The sequence below is a fragment of the Hippocampus comes genome, unplaced genomic scaffold (assembly GCF_001891065.2).
Source record: "Hippocampus comes isolate QL1 unplaced genomic scaffold, H_comes_QL1_v1.1 scaffold381, whole genome shotgun sequence".
Classification (NCBI taxonomy): Eukaryota; Metazoa; Chordata; class Actinopteri; order Syngnathiformes; family Syngnathidae; genus Hippocampus; species Hippocampus comes.
Window position 1 is genome coordinate 44,590 of NW_017805016.1, and position 22,489 is coordinate 67,078.

The 22,489-nt window shown below is 44.1% G+C and overlaps 1 long non-coding RNA gene across 1 annotated transcript in view; it reads left to right on the plus strand.

Moving 5' to 3' along the window:
- LOC109511939 (uncharacterized) overlaps nt 1-22,489 on the plus strand; it is a 53,447-nt gene that overhangs the window by 19,502 nt on the left and 11,456 nt on the right. The window contains exon 2 of the long non-coding RNA XR_002167423.1: nt 2,744-2,799. This is a non-coding gene — a long non-coding RNA (uncharacterized LOC109511939). The remainder of the gene's footprint in view (nt 1-2,743; nt 2,800-22,489) is intronic.

A 22,489-nucleotide genomic window follows, 5' to 3' on the forward strand; every position in this document is an offset into this window, starting at 1 on the left:
TTTTTTTTTTTTTTTTTAAATACATGGACTATTAGTGAAGTACAAAATAGGAAAAAAAAAAACCCCAAAACAAAACAAACAGGTCACTAAGTGTTGCGTAAAAAAGTAAAGAACGGTCTGAACATGTAGTAATGACAGTGAAAGTCTGCTAAATCCCCAAATATCCAGGAATGTGTTAGCCACTTCATATGTGGAAACACCATTTTTGTTGTGAAATATCTCATGTATTTTAGTCAACAGAGACTCTTCACACTTTGCTTTTTGGTCACAGGTACAAATGAAATGAGAGTTAAAGGGTCAGTTTATAGAAATGTTTGATTTTTCAACGTTAATTCATTTTAACCCCCCACCCCCCCAAAAAAAACCAGTTTGATTCAAAAAAGTATTTACTGCTGAGAAACATGAGGTCTTCGACTGGCCACGCTGCTCTTCCATTTAGGTCCAGTTTTCAGAGCAAGTGTGAGGTTTTATTTTTTTGCGGACTATATCTGTTGTGGTTTTTCATGAATGGCGATTGGGTCTGGACCGTACCCCCCGCGATAAACGGGGGTTGACTGGAAGCGCGATTAGGGAACGAGTGAGTGATTCTGAACACAGCCTCCGTATTGATCTGCTGTGGCTGGGATCTCCAGGAGGGCCCTTGGAGCCCAGCCCGCAGGGGCCTGGAGTGGCCTGTCCACCTCAGAATCTGGCCTGGCCCTGAGTAGTCGGGACTTGTGCGCTACCAAGATTGACAGGAGTGAGCAGTGTGTGTGTATGTGTGTGTGTGTGTGTGTGTTCGGGGTGGGGGTTAATCTCACTGAACTGGGGCAGATGTTGTTAACAAGCTCCTCTCAGGTCGACTCCCTGCGTGGGAAAATGGCATCAAATCCTCCTGGGGTCAGCGCTTTCGGGCTGACCCACTGAAAGTCGTCCTTCCCCACAAACAGGCGCTCCCAGGAAGCAGACCACGTCGAACCATCTTCGTCCCCGTTTTTTTTTTCTTCTTTTTTTCCCCAAGTACGACCGGCGCGGTGAACACCCATGCGCAGACATTTTGCCTGTTGCACCAGGTCCTATTAATGATAGTTGCGGTCGAATCGCTGTGCCTGACACAACCGCAAGGAATGCCGAGTGGGAAGCGCTTCAAAGGCCAGCGCGCCGCCGCTTGACAAGACGCATCCGCCCAGCAGCGACTTTCTTTGCTTGTTTGTCGCTGGGAAGAAAACAAGCTCTCACCAGGGGCCTCCCACAAAACCAAACCTTACAGCTCTCGGGCGTGATAGTTTGGATTGAATTTTTAAAGAGATCAACTCGGTATTTAATGAACACAATGGATACAATTGTCATCTTTTTGGCTCGAAACATGGATTTGAAATTAGGCAAACAAGATATGCTTTAACTGCAGACGTTCGGCTTTAACTTGAGGGGTTTTACATCCAAATCAGGTGAACGGTGCGCCCCACTATTGAAAGGACCCCAAAAAAATTAATGAGACAAATTAACAATCCTAAACAAGATGGTCAATTTCGAATACTTGGTGGTTGTACGTTATTTGCCGTTAATTACTGCCCTAGGTGTGGAATGTGGAGAGTGAATTTTCATCCCTGTTGATATTCTGCTGCAAATGACTTCGGATCCTGCTCGGTCTTCGGACATTTTCCTTTCAGTTTTGTCTTCAGCAAATGAAGCGCATGCTCAGTTGGATTCAGGTCAGGAGACTGACTTGGCCATTGCGTAACATTCCACTTCTTTGCCTTCAAAAAGTCTTTAGTTGAAGCAATTGGTTGAAGATGAGCAGTTCATCTGAGTGCCGAAAAAAACTTCAGAATTCATCCTGCCGCTTTAGTCAGCAGTCGCATCATGAAGAAATGCACCGGAGCTACTTCCATTGGCTGCCTTACATGCCCACCGCATGGAACAGCTGAGCAGACAAATGTCCCATTACTTTTAGTCGCTTCCAAAGTGGGAGGAGTTTTAAGAAACCGTATCGACTCTCAAATCAAAGCTGACAGTCAGCCGTTGAAGCGCATCTTTTTTCATATCGTTTCAAATCCTTTGTGGTGATGTTGAGAGACAAAAAGAAGAAGAGTTGTGTACGAGTTGCAATATTTTACGGACCTGACTGGACCGACCGCGGATGCCCTCCTTTAAGGATCAAAAGCTGAGTTTGCTTCAAAAAAATAAAAAAATAAAAAGAGATTCTCAGTGCTTACATTGTGGTGTTGGGTGTGTTGTGATTTTCTTCCCTGATCTGCTTGGGAAACCTTCCGGGTTGACGATTATAAGCGGCCGCGCACACATACCAAAAATCAGGCCGGGACACGTGATTGTCTGAGGATATTTTGTTTTGGCTGGCATGCGCTGCGCTGGTTATCTGGATTACCACCACACAACCACAAGAGAAATGAGTACACGTACCATTTTCTCCCCCCTCTGTCATTAAAAATCAATTAAGATTTTAATAATGGCGATGTATGTTTTAGCTGTGCCCCGGGCCTCAGTACAATACAAAGTCAACACGGCTGCATTGGGTCCGATCGTGACCTCGCGGGTTAGGTCATCTATGAACATGTCTGCCTGTCAAGCTGTGTTTACTCTGTGCCAGAAGCATACGAGAACTGTCTAATATGAACGGAATAAGGCTCAGTGCCTCTTTTGTCTCAATGCAAACAAACGGCAAACTAATCACACAAACAGCTCAAAGCAAAGTGGGTGATGTTTTGTTCTGTTTTTTTTTTTTTCTCTCTCTCTCTCTTTGCAGAACATCATCCGAATGATTTCTTCACGGGCTTTTTGATCTGCACGCACAGTATCCAGGTATTTATTTTTTTTACTCTTCAAAACTCTCTGTCGAAAAAAAAACACATGCTAATGCAACAGTTGGCACTATAGCCTGTCTGGATTTCAGCCAATCAGACACCATAAAGTTCATTCGACTAAATGAATGATTGCAACTGAGGCAATTTGTGTGTGTGTGTGTGCGCACGTGTGCGTGTGCGCGTCCGTCTGTGTGTCTGTGTTACGCCTAAACATCACACTGACTATAAAGTTCACGCAAGTCCATGCTCGATTAAAAAGGAGACAAGCCAGCATTTGCTTGCGTTATCCAACATGTTTATGACCTAAAACACACTTTGAAGAAGAATGCAAAAAAATAATGAAAGGAAGTCACTTATTCAGGTCATTGTCCATCCGCACTGTGAAGCGCTGACCAACGAGTTGTGAAGCATTCGGCTAAATATGAGCAGAAAAACAGATTGTCCAAAACACTTTCATCATGCAGTCACATTGACGCAGTTCCATTGACGGTCAGCGTTGAAATTCCGACACCATTCACTTGATTTGGATTGAAAATACCCTCAAATTAAGGCTTGAAGTCTGCGATGAAAACACATTTTACGCGTTGCATTCCAAATCCAATGCGGCGGTGTTTCGAAGCAAAAAAGATAAGAATTGTGGTCCAGAATGCTGCTGCTTGCCTCTTGACTGGTACTCGTAAGAGGGAGCACATAACTCCGACTCTGGTATCCCTTCACCGGCTCCCAAAACATTTTAGAGTTCTTTTTAAGATCCTATTATTTGTTTTCAAATCTTTAAATGGCCTCGCTCCAAATTACCTCGCTGAGCTCCTCCGCCCGTACACTCCTGCCTCAGGTCTGCGGACCAGACATTATTAGAGATACCAAGAACTAAGCGGGAGGCTCAGAGGGGATCGGGCTTTTTCCGTTGCTGGTCCCTCTCTTTGGACTGACCTCCCACTGAACGTTAGGCAAGACCCCTCGCTGCCCATCTTGAAAACTTGTCTCAAAACTCATTTGTATTCTTTGGCTTTTGACTTAGCATGACTTTGTGCTTTCTACTGTCTTTGTGATTCATGTATTGTTTTATTGTTTATTGTTGTGTATATGATATTTGCTCCATGTACAGCACTTTGTATACAGCGGTGGTTGTTTTAAAGTGCTCTATAAATACAGTTGAGTTGAATTGAGTGCTACTGTAAACGGCGCAGTAAGATGCTGTCAAATTTATTTCATGGAGGATAAAGAATGTATGCCCCGTGAGTATTGTTTGTCTGTCTACATCTGTTGCTTAATGGGTTTCGAAAACTGCAACGATTGTAGCGAACCTTTAACCATGTCAATGGCGTTTTCCATTCTATGTTAGCATCATGCTAGCGGTCTGTTCATAGACGCCGCGCGATTGTCTTTGTTTGATGCGCAAACGTAAATGCACATTCCTCCATCGCGGGACGAGTAAAAATGATCTTGCCTCGTCTCGAACTTCATCGAAAAAGTCACAAGTTGGGTCGCTTGTATCTCCAGGCGCCACTACGCTTGTACGGGATGTTGCCTTCAAGCGTGAAGGCCCTCGCCGCAAACGGGGCACAAGCGGACCGAGAGAAGGCTTTCCGATGAATCTGCGAGTGCATTAAGGAGAGTTGAGTGTGTCAAAAGTGTGAGTGCCGCAGATGGTCCCTTTCTGTGGCGCACATTAACTTTGTCTAGGAACACTGGAGCATGCATGCTCGTCTTGAACTCGACTTCTTCTGACCCCACTTATGACCCGTCTTGGAAGGCGGCGGGAAATGGGGCCACGCGTGTACGTGCGCACACGAGCATGCACGCCTTGGGACAGTGTTCCGAGTGCTCGCCCAGCTCCGGGGGCGGGGGAGGAGATTAGGCCTCTCATCTAGGGCACAGCTATTGATTAGCGTTGGTGGAGGACAGTGACAGGGAATGGGGATTGACAGACGCACAATGGAAGGAGCCCTCCGATCGTGAGGCTATTGTCAGTGGGCGGGGGGGGGGAAGCGGTCGTGCACCTTCACATGCCACACGCGTGCACGCACGCATGCACACACACGGATCTGTTTTCCTGAAGTCCGGTTAGGCCTGTTTGACTCTTGCCCACTTGGATACATCTGGCGTGGGTTGCATTTGATCGCTGAAATGGATAGACGGGCCAGGTCATTGGTAGATGATGAGAAACAAAATTAAGATAAGATAAGATAAGATAACCCTTATTTGTAAGTTTTAAAGCGCAGAAGTTAATTTTTATAATTTATTTATTGTTTTATAATTATTTTATAATGTTTGTCCTTTATTTATTATTCATTGAAAAATGGTTCCTCAACAAATTACTCAATAAAATAATTGTAACATTTGGATGCAAAATTGTTCATTTTACAAATACGTGACAAGAAATAAATTCACCAATTTCAGCATCAATTCAAATCTAAAATGAGAAAAAAAAAGGAAATCATATTGTAAAACTTGGGTAGACTCTTTATAACTCCAAATTGATCACTTTTAATTACTAATAAGTACAGTAATTAATTATTTAATTAAAGTATTTTTTTAAATGTTTATTCAAATAGTTGCTTTTCCCATCCATCCATTTTTTCGGCTATTTAAATAGAAATTTGCCTTTTTAAAAACGAGATGAGTACAAGATGTCAAATATTTTCTTTTCTAAAACCTCAAAAATTGTAATCTTGAAAAAATGAACGACTTATTTAAACACTTTTAATTATACTGAAGTGAAAAAAAGTCACAACGTTTCAAGTCCAACTGAATTTGAAGTCGAATATTAGTGCAACGTTTTCCTTTTTCTTTTTAATTAGGGCGACGAATGCTCATCACAAGCAACCCAAAACAACATCGAATCAGCTGAATTGTTTTTAACTGCACCACGGCGTGAAAACGTTGACCACGGATCCCGGTGGGATGCAAATTCCAACCACAATAACGCGCACATAATGTAAAACGAAAGGCTTTCTGACATAGCGACCTTGATCAACTTAGAACTGGTTCTCGTTAGATTGCGCGAGCGGTCCTTAGGTTTGCCAGCGTGTGATTGTATAGGCGAGTGGAACCCTGGGAGGGGAGGGGGTGGGGGTTATTGTTGGGGGTGTTGAACACACTTAGCTGCTGACTGACTGTGTCACTTATTGATTAGTTGCCATGGAGAGTTAGTCGGCGGGCCGTCTCTCTTGGAGGTGTGGCCCGCAGGGATGCCTCAGAGGCCTCAGGAGGATTCTACAAAGCCTTGTCATATATATGAGTGGGTACATGCCGTCTGTTTCTTATGGGGAAATATGTTCCAGATCCACTGACACATATGCGCCATATGGTTTTGATACAGTTTTACCGCTCCCATGTGCGTTAAAAATTAACAAATAGCTTGAAAAATAGCTAATCTTATTGAAACCCACGTTTGATTAAGTTTTCCTTCGCACCAGTTTCACTCTTTTGCAGTCCTGAAATGTAAGACTGTCATACAGCCAAACCTTGGTTTTCGAACGTCTCTGTTCTCGACCAAATCGGATTTCGACCAGAAAATTTGAGATTTTGACGCCTTGGATTACGACCGAAAACCGGTTTTCGACCAAACTGAGCAAATCCGAATACACCATTCGACTCCTTTCGACTTCCTGACACGAGGAAGTGACGCTTCCTCGTGTAACGTTCATTGTGAGCAGACATGTTTGTTGTGATTTGCGCAGATCTTTTTATTATTTCTGCATAGTGTATTAGCCCCTAATCATGGGCTAATAAAATAGTTTCGGATTTCGAACAAATCGCTTTTCGAACAGCCTTCTGGAACAGATTATGGCCGAAAACCGAGTTATGACTGTATAACATCACTTGATCGAAATAAAAAGAAGACTGGTCTCCAAATAAGAGGCACATGCGTGTTTGTTTCAAGCGGTTTATTTGTCACTCTCGGTCGAACTTCGCTGCGAAACGGACCTTTAAAACGAAAGAGAATTAAAAATTGTATGTTGAAAAAAAAACAAAATGTTCAACCGAACTATAAATTAAAAGCAATGCACTGTCTAACAGAAAGGACATACATGTTACGGTAATTGAATCCTTTGAATAATTGATATTTAAACTCACACGGAGAAGCAACACACACAAACAGAGCTTTACAACATCACAGGCAAATATCTTCTCTGCTCTCTGGAAACAACAGTTATTGGAGTTTAGTAGGGGGCCTTCTCCGCCTCATCTTCTTGCTCTTCCTTCTGTGCTGGCCGGCGTGTTGCACGCAACTCTCAGTTGGCACTTGCGGCCTTCCTTTTTGTGAATGAAGACATCTTTTCCAGACGTCGTAACACGATGACAAATTCATGAAAAAAAATCAGGCTTTATAGTCATAAAACAATGTCTTGATTTGCAAAAAAGTTGGACGTTTCCTCGGTGTAGCTTTTTGCATTCACCTCATCAGATGTGACTTTCTTTCCTGGCTGAACTCAACTTTAATATTGTGTTATTAAAGATTTTACTCTCCCAAAATATACCGCTTTGTTAAAAATAAAATGTTTTTCTTGTAGAAATACAAGAAAAAAAAATCCAACTCTATTCCTGTAATATTACAACAATTTTTTCACTGGAGAAAAAAAAAATCCAAATTGCTAGTGCAACATTTTCTGAAAAATAGGCACATTTTTATTTCCTATGGCATTTACGGTGGCGCACATGTTTAAATGGCGTTAGGATTATGAGGGGGAATCCTTGGAAAAATATCTCCCCTGGACCTCAAAAGTTGAGAGTGTTCGCACTAAGCAGCGAGATTTAGCTCCAGCTTATCTGGCAAAAGCATCAATATTTATGCCCACTCCCTCGGGACTCATAATAAAAGGGACTGTCAACAAATTGTCCAAACTTATCGAGCTGTGAAATCCCCTTTACAGCCCCCTCGGATTTGCCTACTCATGATCCCCTCTCATCTTGTGCACTGTCATTGTTCCCGTCCAGTGCCGTGAAGAAGGCCTGCGTGGGCAGCAGTGGTGCCATGAGGGGGAGGTTGGGGGGGGTTGAGTGGTGGGGGTGGGCGTCTCGGAATGGGGGGCCACCTGAGAGGGTGGCGCACTTCGCGCCTCAGGTGAATAATGAGATGGTTTGTAACGACGAGTTGACGAACAAGACGCCATGCTGGGGGTCCTGTTGTGGAGGCCCGGTGATAAAAAGTCAATAAATAAATATACAGCTGCGCTACCGTTTGCTCTCCTTCGCTTAGCTGCAAGACGTTATCGCGCCCATAATGATTTTACCGACCTTGTTATCTCAACAAGAGAAGATTGACGGAATCGCATACTGTGGCTGACTCGGATCCAAATGAAAACAAACAGACAAAAAAAATTCCCTCTGATGGAACTCGGCAGGGACAAATTCGAACAGTTTATTTATTTATTTATTTTTAAATAACGCTTTTCAGAAGACTAATTCCTATGTCATTTCTACCCTTTAAACAAAACCAAGCAACACAACACAATATGACATCAAGTCGTGTCAAATCATTCGAAACGTCACTCAATGTAGCACCACGTAGCATCACGTAGCTTAACATCACGTAACCTATGTCACATAACGTAATGTAGCATAATATCACTTGTGTGGCCTAACATGAGGTCACATAAAATAACAAGATGACATTTTGATGGGTCATATTTGGGATGGTGATTTTTTTTTTTTTTATTACTTTTTTTGCTACCGCTAAGCTCTTCTCATCCAAATTGATTGCACTCTTTGAGATGTATCTTGGGGGTGTAGGCATAGCTCGCTGGACAACCGCTGTTGCCAGCAAAGTTCTTCTCAGGCTGGGGAGGGAGGACGCATGCTGGAAGTGCGTCAAGTGGCGCCATCCATGGCCCAAAAAAAAGTCGCGCTACGTCTGCACAACATATTTCCGATGATCTACAAACCTGAACAAAGTTCCTTTTACTTTAAAGGGTCTTCAATTAAATAACACAATTTTAACCAAAATTCTCAGCAAAAATTTGATAAAATCACCTACAGTACAATCTTAAGAGAGAGATTTTTTTGTTTTTTTTTGGATGGGAAGTCACACAAACAAACCTTCGTTGATGAACCCCCCCCCCCCCAACCTCTGTCACGTTTCTCTGTTTCCGATTTTAAGAAAGTACAACGAAAATATCAAAATAACATGTAAAACTGCTGTCTTGATGACCCTTGTAGGAGATACTCGTAAAAGTGGCGTGAGTTGACCTTAACTTCAAATTGTAAACGACTCATCAGAAAAATGCAAAAATCCCTCTCGGCTGAAAGAAAATGCGCACAAAGTTGTGAACCTTAAACCTGACGATGACGACGACGCGGCCCCTCCCGGTCGTCACACCTTGGTCGCATAAACATGACGGCGATGCATGCGCCCCCCCCCCCCACGCACCCCAAGCGGGTGGATGGGGGAATTTGTGAGCCTTGGCTTGCGTGGCTTTAGTGCCGCACTGTGACACCAATCAGGGGGAGATGGCGACCTCCTTTGTAACTTGAGCCCTCTCTCGTTTTCTCAAGTCCAAGTAAATCCTCAGCCACTGGATGGGCCCTCGGGTTGGGCGATCGAGTCGGGCCCGTAAGTGGAGGCGCTTGTGGGGCTGTTTCCAGGCCCCCCGATTCATATTCAAATGTTACAATCAGGCCTGGCTGACCACGGGGGGCTCTTTATGGTCGCAGCCTGGGGTTGCGGGGTCAAGATGCTGATTTAATAGCTCGAGCAGAGGAAAGAAGTCGAGGGAAGCGGGGCGGAAGGGGGGCAAGTGATTTAGGGCATGACTGAGTCATTAAAAAAAAAAAAAAACATTTTTCATGTAAATGTGAGCACATTTGCAATACTCGATCCAAACTCATGATCCTCAACAGCTTTTATGGTTAATATGTGCTGGTCTATGGCTATGGAAAGCATTTATTCCATATCCCGGATGTCCATCACCTCACAATTCGGTGCACTAGTTGAAGAACTTTCTTACTGGTACTATTTTTTGGCATCATGAGTGCCACAATGATTAAAAAAAAGCTTCATTGGCTTTCCATAAAACCGATTAGCATGTATGTATTTGAGATTGTAGATATTCATTTTAAAGTCCAGGTACTAGTTTGCTCTTTGTACTCACTAGACAGATAATTCCACAATCTGACCGCCTTGAGTGGACTAATATTTCAAGTCAGTCTTGTCAATATTTTTTGACCGCTAGTGACACTTTTTGGCCAATTAGTACACAATTAAACCTGAATAAACCAGCAACATCTTTTGTAGCGTTATTTCAATAGCTAGCGATCTAGCTTTAGCTTCATGTATTCGTGCGCTCTGTTTTACTCACTCGTAAGATAATTCAGGAGACTAGTGGAATGACTGTCTTACTGGTGGCTTTCTTTTCCAAAACTGGCGCCACTTTTACTACGTTAATTTGTTTTACATGATATTTATGTTTATTTTAGTTCACGAAAAAAAAAACAAACAAAATCACTCAAACAAAAATTGAAAAGATGTAAAATGAAAACAAAATGCTTAAAAAAAAGAAAACTACCGAAAATTATTTTACCTTTGCAAAACAAATGAAAACAAACCATAATTAAAGAAAAAAAAATGTACATCGGGACAAGTTACACTCGCTAGATAGGCACCACATTTCTATCTTCACCGCTTGACGGAAAATATATTCCACTTCTTTATGAATCACATTGCATGAAAATTAACCACGGGGATCGCGAATGCGCTGTTCGAGCCACAAAGAAGTGAGAAGCTGATATTCATCGTCAATCTTCATCAATACCTCAAAATAGGCTGTCGGAGGTACACTTTAACCAGACACTTAATTTCAGTTGGTCCAGACAGGCAAATAGTACGGCCTGCTGCTGAATGTGTTTGGAACATTGGCTTCAGGCAAAAGCACAAGATGCAAACAAAGGATGGAAATCTGTACATGTATTTGATTTGTGGATGGTTGTTTTTAAAAATCTTTTTATAAGATTGAATTTTTGAGTGAACACAATTGTCCTGAAGCGTGATTGTGAGTGCAAATGGTTGTTTGCCCTCCGATTGGCTGGCAACCAGTTCAGGGTGTGCCCCGCCTACTGCCTGAAGTCAGGTGGGATCGGCTCCAGCACGCCCCGCGACCCTTGTGAGGATAAAGCGGATTAAAATAAATGGATGGATGGACAGTTTTTTCGTTTTCACTACACAACACTTACCGTGATGCTTTTTTAAAAACGCTTTACACACAAGAAATACACAAACATTTTCAAAAACTAAAACTAATTCGAATACCGATTAAATATTGAATTCTAACAAAGTCTTTGAAAAAAATGAAACAAACAAACAAACTCATAACTAAATAAAAACTACCCATAAAAAAATTCCCAAACTATTATAACCCTGGTTAACCCCTTAAAGTTATGCAATTAAACCCTACTAGCAATTTATGTCGAGGACCAGTTGTCCAAGATTTGGACTTCTCCGTCCACCTTCCCGACGTGACCCGCCATGACAATGCGTGTGACACCCAGCGACCCCATTTTATGCATCGTGGTGGTGCTTTTACTGCGGAACTGCGGGAGCAGATGGCGGAAGCCGGTGAGGATTAGTACGGAAGATAAGGAAAAGTGAGCACGCAGGTAGGGTGCCACGGCGTCTCGGATGTCCTCGTGTTCTGGAGCGGCCTGTTATTCCTGTCCCCGTGGGCGTGTTCCAGACATGGCAGCTCCAGTAACATAGGCGGCGTGACCTGTTTATTCAATGTCATGTGCCAGCGACCCGGCACTTGCGAGAGCTCCTGCCGTCTGCCGCGACGCAAGGGTGCGTCCCAGTCAGGTGGGTCCTTCGGGGTGGAGGGAGTTGGGTGTCTCTTCGCTCCGCTCCCTTGACCGCAGGATGGCATGTGAACTCCCAGAGTCCACACCTGATTCACCGAGATCCGAAATTGTGTTCACACACGAACAGATTCCATGAGCTGTTCTTGGGTGTGTTGCGTGTGATGTACTCCGGCGTTTTGTAACTGGTAGTAAAGTGGTGGAGTCTGCCATGCTTTTTCACAATCACCAGGTTGCAGACCAGTATGGGGGCACAGGTTGACTGAAAAAATCATCAGTCTAAAATTAATTTTATTTTGAAATCATGTTGCTCATAGGTGGCACGGCGTCAACTGATTAGCACGTCTGCCTCACAGTGCAGAGGTGCAGGGTTTGATTCCAGCTCCGGCCTTCGTGTGTGTAGTTGGCATGTTCTCCCCGTGATGTGTGGGTTTTCTCCGGGTACTCCTGTTTCCTCCCACATTCCAAAAACATGCACGGCAGGTTAATGTAACACTCTAAATTGTCCCTAGGTGTGAGTGTGACTGTAAATGGATGTTTGTCTATGTGTGCCCTGCGATTGGCTGGCAACCAGTTCAGGGTGTACCTGGCCTATTGCCCGAAGACATCTGGGATAGGCTCCAGCAGGCCCGCGACCTTTGTGAGGATAAGCGGCTCAGAAAATGGATGGATGGACGGATGGTGGTCACGTGATACGGGAAAAATGTAACTCCACAAGCTGGCAAAACTGAGTAAAAATTCTTCAAAAAAGGGGAACAAGCCAAACGATTTGACAGAAGAGCTTATTTAAGAGATATTTAAAAGGCAATATTGGCCGTCGTATTTAAGGTTTGCTACTTGACTCGTACGTAGCAAATCTGGCTTCCTAATGATTCAATGCCGCCATCAAAATTGCTTCGGCACACATGGAGCCCAAGTAGCCTTAAAGGGGAAGTCAACACAAAAATTGCCTTTACTTGGTCAAGTGACATTCGCGAGCTGAGCTGTGATTGGTTGTTACCTGAGACCTGAGGAACTGTGATGTCATTTTCAGTCGACAGCACGTGGCAAAATGGCCACCCCCAGAGATTGATAAAAAAACATTTTTGCCGCTTCATTGATATTCCACAAACACTATATTATGTGGCCACTTAAAACATATTGTAAAAAACATTTCTGCGTTGACTTCCCCCTTCATAGCCTCTGGAGTTTTTGAAAAGAAAGAAAAAATGATGGTGAGTGATGAGATAGTGGTTAGTGATGTCAAGATTATGTGGTGACATTTCTTCACGGTGTTAGAAAAGTAATTGGCTTATTTTCTTTTGTTCGTGTGTCATCCCCATTTGTAAGTGTGCACTTTTTAAACGACACCACATGAGTGCCTGGAATACTTTGCTCATTGACCGTAACATGAGGTACATCTGCATATCACTTTTGATTGACGCTGTCAGATAAGTATTCAGACAATAGACACAAGGGGCCCCTTGACTCCTTCAGTTCCATGCTGTGCATAGTTTGCAATAATTGACACGAGAGCAGCACGGGGCTTTAGCGGTTAGCGCGTCCGCCTCGCAGTTTTGCGCTTTGGGGTTCGAATTCCAGCTGCAGTTTTTCCAAAACCTTTCATTGGTCGATCAGTCAGTGCCTCATGAGTGTTAGGAGGCCGCAGGGGGCCAACGGTGGGACGTGGGTGAGGGGGCCACTGAGGTAGTCCAAGCCTCAGTGGGCACAGTTGTACCTCCATTAATGCTCCTCTACTGGTTCAGAAGAAAGACTGGTAGCCAATCTACTAACGCACACACACACACACACACACACGCACACACACACACACACACACACACACACACACACACACACACACACACACACACACACACACACATATTGTCCAGATCGTGCCAGGTGCTACACTTGCACCGGTGTGAATTTGATTGAGTTTGAGAATTTATTCAATAGCCTTGGTATCCAGTAGTTTACTCGGAGGCCCTTTGTCCTTTTTTCAATTCACACTGTCGTCCTACTAGTGCCCCGAAGTGTCCTACTAGTGAGGATATGTAGTGTACTAGTGCACGGAGTGATAACTAGATATCAAGATTTGGACGAAAGTAACGCTCTGACACCCCTCCACAGCAGCCTGCAGTATGGAAGGGATGGGTGGGTGGGTGAAGAGGTTAAATCAGAGTGGGAGGGTGGTCGTGTGTGGGGCGGGGGTCTCTGTTCCTTCCTCTCTTATCTGCCGACTAACTATTCTCTATTCCTTGCACCCTCATCATCAACCCCCCCACACCCCCGGCCCGAAAAAAAAAAAAAAAACTCTCTCTTTTGTGGCCTGTGCACCTGCAGCCCTTGAGTCTAGGCAATAAAGCTGAAGGATTTGCCTACTGGAGGATGGAGTAAAAGTGTGTGTGTGTATGTGTGTGTGTGTGTGTGTGTGTGTGTGTGTGTGTGGGCCTCGTTGGTGTGGGAGTGGGGCAGGGGTCATTAGACCGCACTGGAAATACAAAAGCAACAGGTCCAAACCATGTGTTGGATATGGCGCTATGCCATATTCCAATGCGATGGGTGCGACGTAACGCCGTTTGACACTGGGGGTGTCGGGGGGGGGAGTGGTGGTCAAGGAGATGGAGGGGGGAGGGCATCGATTTTAAGCAGATTTGCGTGGGGATCTACACCTTGTTTGGGTTGGTGTCATTGTGCATCAACTTGATCCGACACATGATCTAATTGGAAGTCTTTGCTCCACTTCCTCACATGCTGCCCACTCAGGCATGACCAATATGTCTTTTGGTAAAGCATCAAAAGCTTTCAGCAACTTTATGTTCATATCGGGGGGCTATTGCCTCATATGATGATCTGTACCTGTGTGTGTGTGTGTGTGTGTGTGTGTGTGTGTGTGTGTGTGTGTTTATTTATTTCTTTATAAATCAAACATGTGAGTCATTTCAGCCCACCAGCAAAAGTTTTGTAACGGCGCAATGACTGTATCAAGAGAGGCGACACTGAAATGAAATGCTGTAGGATGACGCATGAATGTAGGAAAGGTGGGAGGTAAGAATCGAGGCTGGAGTGACATTTGGAAATTTTTTTGTGGTCATGTTGTTATTTTCTCATGGAAAATGTGGAATTACTGAAAACAAAATTGGAACGTTGAACATTTCAAAGTGAAGAATGATACATGATTCATTTAAAATAAATTGGTTATTTTTTAAATTAATTTGTAATTACTGGCTAAAGTGCAAACCAGCCATACTTGTAATTGCTTACCGAATCCTTTTCCATGTGGGAATTTGGTACGTCCTGTTTATATTTCACTGTCGAGCATGATTCGTTGGATCAAGTTTATCGGTTCATTTAAACAAGAAGGCTGCATATAATGTCATGAACAGAATTGTAAGTGACGACTTTTGATTTCATAAAAGACATGAAGTACATCTACGGTTGTAGATGGAGCGCATGTCGGCATTCATCCCATCAAAAGTGACTCAGTGTTAGAAAAAGGACATATTCCATACAGTCTGTATTTTAATTCACCACCTGTTGCAATGTTATGTTCAGTCATGTAGAACTTGCTGCATGCCAGACCCCCCACATTGTAAATGAGCGCAGAGGACGTGACCAAAAAAAAAAAAAAAAAAAAAAAAGCCACGACTCACTGGGGTCTTTTTTGGGGTGTAGACCGCGAAGACAGACGAAATCACTCTAAAAGCGACTTAATTGGGCCGTTAGATGAGAGCGAGCGCCGTTGGGGCTCGCCCGGCCCTCCATATTCACGGCGGCGGGGTGAGGCGTGGGCGGCCCGCTGGGAAAATGGCGGCGTAATCAGGAAGCCGGCGCCTGTGCCTGATCAGGTACGCCGAGCCTTCTTCTCTTTTTCCTTCACACCCCTCCTCCTCCTTCTTCTCATAAGAGTTCGGACCTACTTGTATGTGAGGACCTGCGACCAAGGATGGTGGGATAGAGATGAGGTCTTTTTTTTGGGGGGGGGGTATAGACTCTGGGGGCTTTTTTTTTGTTCCCACATTTGATTATTCAGGTTGGCTGAACTAAATTCTAAACTCATAAAATTCGTATCCCCTCTGGGGGACCATTTGCATATATTTTAGTGCCCCCTCCCCTAACCCCCCAACCCCACAGCCCAATTCCCCCTTTTTTTTCTGAGAAAGTGAAATAGAGGGCCAAGCAAGCAGGCCTGCTTAGGCTTTAAGATGTCACTGTGGTGTGAAATATGGGGCGAACAAGCAGGGGATTTGAAACCCACACTGACCCCCTATCGGACCTCCCTCCCGTCCCCTCATCTCCCCCTGTTCACGACCCGCCTGTCTTGGTGCACTGTGCCGTCCTAAAGTAGGAATTAAACGCCACTTCGCGTTACGCATTCGGCTCCTTTGCGCTTAACTTGGTGCACCTGACCGTCGCTCAGCTGTGACAACATAACATGTCTGCTGTCATGGATGGACTTCTGTTCGGGTGGGCTTCAGAGGGCCGGGGGTTATTGATCACTTGCAGGTTTACATTGCGGCCATAATATTAGGCACACCTGTGCAATTTCAAGCGAACTAATGCAAGAACAGTAGGCAGCAAGGTTACTATAATTCATGAAATGTAACAGAATAGCTAAAACTCTAAGAAAAGTAACAAAAATGCTTTGTAAAAGTGGAAACAAACTGAAACTAAAGCTTTTGTGGCCACTTAAAAGTAATTTAAAATGAAATAAATCGTTTGCAGTTCTACCCCACCCACATTTTGAACACACTTAAACTTGCATTATCAAAATACACTTTTAAAAAAAAGTATAGTGGAGCCTCGGTTTTCATGATTAAACTACAAAATCCTTCTAAGACCAAATTGTATGAATTCCAGAGCAATATTTAACATAGGAAATAATATAAATACAATCAATCTGTACTCGCACAATTTGGGGCAACATGGACAAAACATTTTGTCAAAAGTCAGGCCTTCAAAATAAAAGATTTTTGGAAAATAGTTGGTCATGGGGCTGTAAACTGTTCCACTCATCACATCGTGAAGGGGAGAAGTTTTTATTACCCGTGCTGGGGTGCCCACTTTTGCGCGCCTTGTTATTGGCCATGAGTGTGCACACGTCATTGAGAGAAGTTGAGAGATCGAGAGGTGGAAAAGTCCATCGTGACAGCTAGCATTCAGATGGAGGCTTGGCACTGGTGTGCAAACTTTATTAGAGCGCCTCGATGTCACAGTGTGGGAAGGCCTTGTGACCACCCGATGGAATGTATTCAAGCCAGAGGCTTTAAATGAACGTAATGCTGTGGCTCAAGCATGTCAGGCTCGACATGTAAGATGCTCAACAAAGTGGCATCAATTTTTCATCGAGGTTAACAGTTTCAGCGTATTCAGCGGACACACAAAAGCATTTCAGAAGCGTTTCATTTTTCACTATTTTCAAGCCTCATTTTATATTCTTGGCAATTTCTTTATTCACTCATTCAAATTTGGCTCGTGAACACTTCTGCGCGGTGTGCCACATTTACAATACGTGCTTATTTTCATTATACTGATTTTTTGAAAGCGTGTGAGGGAGAAAAACTTGCAACCCAAGTGCACATCATTCGATATATCACAATGCTATTCTACTCCACTGCAAATCATAACCACAGTCACAATAAACATTTATTCATTCTGTCAGTCATAATGGAACAGAATTATTTGTAAGAGCCAGGACATGTCACACCTCCGTTACATCATATTGCCAACAAGGCCTCCAGATCTTTGATGAACATGTCAAAGATTTGTCATCATGTAATCATGCCACTTTTTCTTTCAAAGTTGGGTAAAGAGGGGGTTTCTAACCCCTCTAAAAGAGTGAAGCCCAGGTCTTAAAATTCCGTTTGGTCTGTGTGGCGAGCTGCGCAGAGATGAAGGGAACACACACAAACGAACACACGCACGCACGCGCACATGCACAGTCGTCACAGCAATTGGCAAAGGAGGCGTAAGAGACACCTGTTTGCTTGTTTGGATTGAGCTGTGCTGTGCCAAGCGGGCACTGCTTTTTACTGCCCATCTGGAGCCTTGCGGTGCGAGTTACGACTCCTTTGAGAAGAAAAAAAAAAAGACCAAAGGGGGGGAGTTGATGCTTGGCATTTTTGTCACAGAGGTCATTGTGTTCTGGAGTTATTTAAACCCACTCCCCTGGTGCACATGCAGAATGCAGTGTCAGGAGAGTGAGCACTGAGCGCCCATTGTGCGTGCTAACCAAAGCGGAATGCCCGGGTGACAAAAGGGGGAGGAGTGGGCTCAGGGCACACAAAAGCCAGGGGGAGGAGAAGGGTGGAAGGAGGACGGGCGGGGGAAGGAGAGATGGGCAATCTGCTAGGGGCTAAATAGACCCACTCAGCCCCAAAAACTCTAGGCACCCTAAAAACCCTTCCACCACCCCTCCCCGCCCCGCCCCGCATCCTCCTTCTGGGTACTGTACAGTGGATGATGGAGGTCGTTTCGCCTCACGGTGCCAAACAAGAGGATGAAGATCCTCTGTTATGACTCACCACCCTCGGGGAGTCAAACAGGAAGCAGCCGCTGATGGCAAAGCCTGTTCACTTGTTTAGACAACAAAGTGGCAACTCGGGCATATTTTTGGGGGCGTGGAGGGTGGGCAAAATTGCATCCCGTCTCATATATTACAAAAGGCATTCTTATCAGATTTCATACGTTTACACGGTGAGTACGTTTATCATGGGGGGGGGGGGATACACGCCAGACCCACCCACGAAAATTCATGAATAAGAGTCGCCAGATAAATAAATGAAAACATTTCTTACCCCTCCCACAGCTTTAAATACATTTAAAATTGTTAAAACACACTTCAAGCACACAGCGATCGCTCTCACCTAAAGTTGTGCCCTTGTAAAAAGGACCGGGCCAGAAAAGTGAAAATCCTCATCGAATTTAATAATACACAATTCATCTTTATTTATATAGCGTGCATATGCACCCCGAACAAAGCACTTCATAGAACATTTAACATAAAACAATAATACAACAGAATGCATTACAGTGTGTGTGTGTGGGGGGGGTGCGGGGGGTTATGAAACAAACCCAATAAGTTCTTCAAAAAAAAAAAATCAATATTCTATATATCGAGGAAAATTTGAGGTGGGGGGTTGGGGGGTGAAAAAAAAATCAATATTCTATATATCGAGGAAAATTTGAGGTGGGGGGTTGGGGGGTGAAAATACATAAATGAATATTTGAAATTATTGAAAAAAAAAATTCACAACAAAATCTACAAATATGCAAATCTGCAGGTGCCGAATGGCAAGTATGCGGGGGTCAACTTTATGTTTTCGAAGCCAGTGTTGCTGTTCAGAGAGACTGCCATATAAAATCACTTGGAGGAAACGAAAAGAAGCCTGGCTCGCACGGCACTCCAAATAAGAGGCCTTGCGTGCATGCTTCAACCTGATTAATCGTCCCTCCCTGTTGAAGTTGACTGTAAAACGTACATAAAACAAAAGAGAATGAAACATTATAACTGTAAATTTAAACACCCAAATGTTCAAGCAAACTATTTAGTTGAGGAACGACTGCTAGTGTTTGCTAAAATATAATTTGAAATTCCCGAAGGTGGCTCAGAAAAATTAGCATAGATGTCACAGCCAGTGGTGTCGATCTGTGGGGAGGTAAAGGGAAAGAACGTTGGCGGCACCTACGAAGCCCCCACTTGACACAGTAGTTTTTCAGTTTTTTTTCCCCATAGTTTAACCCTTTCAGGGTCAGCACCCCCACCACAGGGTCAATCAAGTTGGCAGTCGGACCCTTTTGGACTTCCAACCAACATAATGTTATGCTCGATATTTTTTTGTTTGGGATCATATGCATCATCGGAAAATTATCGGTCAGCACCGCTACCGCCGCCACCCGCTGATCGACAGTTATCGGCGGGGGGCCCTTTGTGACAATAAATAATGGGGTGTGGGGGGGAGGGGGGGTTCACAGATTTCGGTCATGCTCATTCTAAACATTCAAACAACCGCGACTTCGACACAAACGAGGTAACAACACATTAAAAAGAGCACATGTCTGCTGTCCGTGAGTATCTAACTTTTGTGTTCACACGCAAAACCCAAATTTGAAACTGAGCGTTGTCATTGATTATTCATGCTTTGCATAATCAATGAACCTGGGTGGATTCAAACAAAAGGTGCTTGTTTCTTCTAAGTTGTGCGGTGGCGGTGAAGATGTTGCGCATGTGCGTGTACACACTTGCCTGTTGTGTATGCTGAGAGCAACGTCGTGATCGTGCGGTATCGTACGTCAAAACGCGCCACTCCACTCCCACGCACGACCCGCGGCGAGAGAGAGAGAGAGAGAGAGAGAGAGAGAGAGAGAGAGAGAGAGAGAGAGAGAGAGAGAGAGAGAGAGAGAGAGAGAGGGGCCAGGGCGCTGCCTCACTCTGACAAAACACACGCGACTTGACTCTTTTTCTTTTTGAAATGCCATTGCTTGTCTACATGCATGCAGGATGAGAAATCTAACTTCTTAATTGCCAATTTTAAATGCCAAATTATTTTAATTAGCTTAAAAAAGGACACTGATACATTTTCGGTCTCAGAAGATGAGGCAATGAGAAGAGACAAACAATGAGCCAGTTATATACTCATTCGAGATCAACGATCCATGGTGGCTGACCAACAGAGGGTGCTAGGCTACCGGCCCACCACTCACCAAGATGATGTGAAAAGTAAATGTAAGAAAAAGGACATTAGGCATTATATATCTGTCCATCCATCCATTTTCAAGTTCGTTTATCCTCATGAGGGTCGCGGGTGTGCTGGAGCCCATCCCAGCTGTCGGATGAAGGTCGGGGGTCGGATTCAAACCCACGACATCTACACTGTTAGGTTCACGGTACGTAATTTTCGTCAAACGGTCGTCAGACCGTCGTCAGACGTTCGCCTGAATGTTTCTTGTCGCAAGATACTTTTGAAAATCGCAAAAAATGTTGGAGAACGTTTTGCGACTATTTGCATCACCGAACGAACATTGATGAACTCCGACGCGAACGCATCATTCACTACCTTTGAAAACGCTCACAACTGTTCGCCGCTCAGTGGGAGAGGAGACTGTCGTCAAAAGTTCTGCATGCACAGTCAATACAAAAGTACGAGCATTTGGGCCGCACGATTCCTGTTTTTGCTTTGTGACATGTGAACCTCCCATCAGCACTAACTGCTGGAATGACTGAAAGGTATCGGGAATTACGTACTTTGAACGTAATCTTGAAAAGGGTTTCTGGTTTTACATCTCGTTGTACTGCTGCAATCTTGAAGGTAAGTTTGCTAACATTGTTAGCTAGCTTACATTGATACTGCTCGGCTGAACATCACACACACTTTTTAGCGTAGATTTACATGACGACGTCCTTGTAAGAACAGATTCCTGTTGCTTTTTCAAACATTTCACCTGAATACAGCAGTGTTGATAACTTAAATCTCCCCAAAACATGAAAAAAAGCTGTAAATGTACATGCCACAGCGGAAGTTGGCGACGTCACTCGCGTGCGCGGCAGCAGCTTTTCCTCAAGGATTTTATCTGAAAGCCTTTTCTGAATGTGAAAGTCACAGTCAACGTACACAATAACGTGCGAAAAGCACAAACACCACAACAGCTCGTCAACTGCGCAAAACGTTAGCCGTAGCCTGTCCAAGCATTTGGAATTTGGTCTGGCGGCAGTGCGAGAGAAGCATCACAGAGCTCATTTTTTCTTTGGAACAATACTCATATTAAAGTGTACAAGGCGTGACAATCAAGAATGTGAACGTGGCATGACCCAATGCCACTTGGCTAACTTCTTGAGTGTGTGCTCGTGCGCGCGAGTGTGTGTGTGAGTGTGTGTGTGTGTGCGTACGTGATATGCAACATCTCAGCACTATTCTGCTCTAATATTGCTCTCTTCTCTCCTTTCCATGCTTGTTTTACTGACTTTGGTGTGAAGCCGATGGCAGCCACGCAACTGAAGGCGGCTTCATTTCTGGTTTGATTCTTGCCTGGTTAGCCACCAAATTTTTTCCAGAGGTCTCTTTGAGTAGCTTGAGACTGCCGCTTCAAATGAATTCTAAAAAGGAGCACAAAGCGCGAGAAGAGATGTTATGATTGCACAACATAACCTGACGCAAGCGGTTAGCCAATTTCAGAGACGTGTATGATTAATTCGTTTAAAAATGGTCTTGCCGAAGCACCCCTGAGGCTGGATCTCCGCCACGTGTTTTTCCGTGTCACAGTTGGCCTATTGTACGCGTCATGGAATCACATACTGTATCTTTTGGTTGAACTCGGGCCAAATGGGGATAAAATTCCATTGCCTATCAGAGTTTTGATGATGCAAGTAAAGCGTAACCGTGCAAAGCCAGTTTGACATTTTCAAAATGACAGTGAAAACAAATCCGCCGTCAATTTGAACTATATCCATTAAATGGGTCAGAAGTGTGTCCGTCATTAAATTTGGAAAATGATTAAATGGGACAAACATCCAAACGCACAAGTCACAAAATCAAGAGGGCGGTAGCTGATTGTGAAATGAGCCAAGGTTGGTCGAAACTCAAGTTCAGATATTCACACAGAGACCACATGACTTCAATCACTTGGCCACACCTCTTAAAGGGCACACGTCCAACATTATACAGTAGCTAATGTTGCTGGGATGCGGCTTGTGCCAACATACCGTTCTCAACATACATTCTCTTTCTCCTGTTTTATCCAATCCGGTGTTTTGCTCAACCCCCCTCCAAAACTTTTGAGGGTCACTTTGAAGTGAACTTTCAACCTTTGGGCTTCCGTCCCTTTTGCCAATTGATGACCCTGCAGATCAAAGGGAGGGGGCAATATAAAGAAAACTGCCATATGCACCCTTAACATCCGAACACCACCCCCCCAAC